Source organism: Arachis stenosperma, chromosome 9 (assembly GCF_014773155.1).
Source record: "Arachis stenosperma cultivar V10309 chromosome 9, arast.V10309.gnm1.PFL2, whole genome shotgun sequence".
Classification (NCBI taxonomy): domain Eukaryota; kingdom Viridiplantae; phylum Streptophyta; class Magnoliopsida; order Fabales; family Fabaceae; genus Arachis; species Arachis stenosperma.
In genome coordinates this window covers 57988296-57991509 of record NC_080385.1, presented here as the reverse complement: position 1 = coordinate 57991509, position 3214 = coordinate 57988296, and the positions used below count along the sequence as shown (strand labels likewise).

The following is a 3214-nucleotide window of genomic DNA, read 5'->3' as shown; positions in this document are numbered from 1 at the left end:
ACACCAAACTTAGTGTTTGGTTGTGGCCTCCCAACACCAAACTTAGAGTTTGACTGTGGGGGCTCTGTTTGACTCTGTACTGAGAGAAGCTCTTCATGCTTACTCTCCTTGGTCACAGAGGGATGGCCATGTGCCTTAAACACAAGGTAGTCCCCATTCAATTGAAGAACTAATTCACCTTTGTTGACATCTATCACAGCTCCTGCTGTGGCTAGAAAAGGTCTTCCAAGGATGATGCACTCATCCTCTTCCTTCCTAGTGTCTAAGATTATGAAACCAGCAGGGATGTAAAGGCCTTCAACCTTTACTAACACGTCCTCTACTACTCCATATGCTTGTCTTAATGACTTGTCTGCCAATTGTAATGAGAACAAGGCAGGTTGTACCTCAATGATCCCCAGCTTCTCCATTACAGAGAGTGGCATAAGATTTATCCCTGACCCCAGATCACATAGAGCATTTTCAAAGGTCATGGTGCCTATGGTACAAGGTATTAAGAACTTGCCAGGATCTTGTCTCTTTTGAGGTAAAATTTGTTGAATCCAGGTATCTAGTTCACTAATGAGCAAGGGAGGTTCACTTTCCCAAGTCTCATTACCAAATAACTTGGCATTCAGCTTCATGATAGCTCCTAAATATTGAGCAACTTGCTCTCCAGTCACATCTTCATCCTCTTCAGAGGAAAAATAGTCTTTAGAGCTCATGAATGGCAGAAGGAGATTTAATGGAATCTCTATGGTCTCTATATGAGCCTTAGATTCCTTTGGATCTTTAATAGGAAACTCCTTCTTGCTTGAGAGACGTCCCAGGAGGTCCTCCTTACTAGGATTTTCGTCCTTCTCCTCCCTTGGGCATTCGGCCATATTGATTACATCAATGGCCTTGCACTCTCCTTTTGGATTCTCTTCTGTATTGCTTGGGAGAATACTGGGAGGAGTTTCGATGACTTTCTTACTCAGCTGGCCCACTTGTGCCTCCAGATTTCTGATGGAGGATCTTGTTTCACTCATGAAACTGAAAGTGGCTTTTCACAGATCAGAGACTAGATTGGTTAAATTAGAAGTGCTTTGTTCAGAATTCTCTATCTGTTGCTGAGAAGATGATGGAAAAGGCTTGCTATTGCTCAGCCTATTGCGTCCACCATTGTTAAAGCCTTGTTGAGGCTTTTGTTGATCCTTCCATGAGAAATTTGGGTGATTTCTCCATGATGAGTTATAGGTGTTTCCATAAGGTTCACCCATGTAATTTACCTCTGCTATTGCAGGGTTTTCAGGATCATAAGCTTCTTCAGAAGCTGCCTCTTTAGTACTGTTGGATGCATTTTGCCATCCATTCAGACTTTGAGAAATCATGTTAACTTGCTGAGTCAACACTTTGTTCTGAGCCAATATGGCATTCAGAGCATCAATTTCAAGAACTCCCTTCCCCTGAGACGTCCCATTATTCACGGAATTCCTCTCAGAAGTGTACATGAATTGGTTATTTGCAACCATGTCAATGAGTTCTTGAGCTTCTGCAGGTGTTTTCTTTAGGTGAATGGATCCACCTGCAGAATGGTCCAATGACATTTTCGAGAACTCAGATAGACCATAATAGAATATATCTAATATGGTCCATTCTGAAAACATGTCAGATGGACACCTTTTGGTCAACTGCTTGTATCTTTCCCAAGCTTCATAGAGGGATTCACCATCTTTTTGTTTGAAGGTCTGAACATCCACTCTAAGCTTGCTCAGCTTTTGAGGAGGAAAGAATTTATCCAAGAAGGCTGTGACCAGCTTATCCTAGGAGTCCAGGCTATCCTTAGGTTTTGAATCCAACCATATTCTAGCTCTGTCTCTTATAGCAAAAGGGAAAAGCATGAGCCTGTAGACTTCAGGATCTACTCCATTCGTCTTTACAGTCTCACAAATCTGCAAGAACTCATTTAAAAACTGGTAAGGATCTTCGGATGGAAGTCCATAAAACTTGCAATTCTGTTGCATTAAAGCAACTAGTTGAGGTTTAAGCTCAAATTGTTGGCTCCAATGGCAGGAATGGAGATGCTTCTTCCATCAAATTTGGACGTTGGTTTTGTGAAGTCACCAAGCATTCTCCTTGCATTATTATTGTTGGCTTCGGCTGCCATCTCCTTTTCTTGTTCGAAAATTTCAGAAAGGTTGTTTCTGGATTGTTGTAATTTAGCTTCTCTTAGTTTCCTTTTCAGAGTCCTTTCAGGTTCTGGATCAATTTCAACAAGAGTACCTTTTTCCTTGCTCCTGCTCATATAAAAGAGAAGAAAATAAGAAAAGAAGAGGAATCCTCTATGTCACAGTATAGAGATTCCTTTATGTTAGTAAAAGAAGAAGAGAATAGAAGAAGGAAGAGTAAAGAATCCAAACACAGGGGGAGGAGTGATGCTGCATAAACTTGATATGCTACGATTTAGGAAATTGCACGATCGGCAAAATTCCTTCCGGCAAGTGCACCGGTTATCGTCAAGTAAAAACTCACAATAGAGTGAGGTCGAATCCCACAAGGATTGGTTGAGTGAGCAATTCGGATTAGAAGTATGTTCTAGTTGAGCGGAATCAAGATTTAGATGAGAACTGCGGAATATAAAATTGCATGAATTAAAGAGCGAGAAGCTAAATTGCTGAAATTAAAAGGGATGGGGGTGATTGCATGAATTTAATTGCAGAATGTAAAGAGAAAGTGTAGATCAGAAATGGGGAGTTCATTGGGTGTTAGGAGATATTGAGATCTCCGAATCAAAACATTTTTATCTCTTCCTCAACCAATGCATTCATTGAATTTTGCTTGGCAATCTTATATGATTGGATCCCAATCCCTTGGCTCACCAATTCTCTCTAAAAACAAACAAATTCCCAATCCCTTGGTTTAAATGTTCATAAGAAGAGATGATGCTCGATCACTGATTATACCACACAGTTTCATGAACCACAATTTGGTAGGATTACATGTCACAATATCCATCCAAACCCCAATTCAATTCACTGTGAGAAAGCTTCTCTAGCATGAATCCTCCATTCCTTTCCCAAGGTTCCGAAGGATTCCAAGTATGGGTAGTTTCTTTCCCAAGACAACTACCCAATGGAGTTAGATCGAGAAGCTTTCTAACAAAATTCAAGAGAAAAGATTGAAGAAGAAGATAAAACTATTATTGATTCATTGAATTACAATAGAGCTCCCTAACCCAATGAAAGGGGTTTAG

General features: G+C 40.4%; 1 non-coding gene across 1 annotated transcript; it reads left to right on the top strand.

Annotated features, from left to right (window-relative positions):
- The first annotated feature begins 1626 nt into the window (after positions 1 to 1626).
- Positions 1627 to 1730, top strand: LOC130952507 (small nucleolar RNA R71). The gene has a single exon (XR_009074687.1). It is a non-coding gene; the product is annotated as a small nucleolar RNA R71 (small nucleolar RNA).
- The last annotated feature ends 1484 nt before the right edge of the window (positions 1731 to 3214 follow it).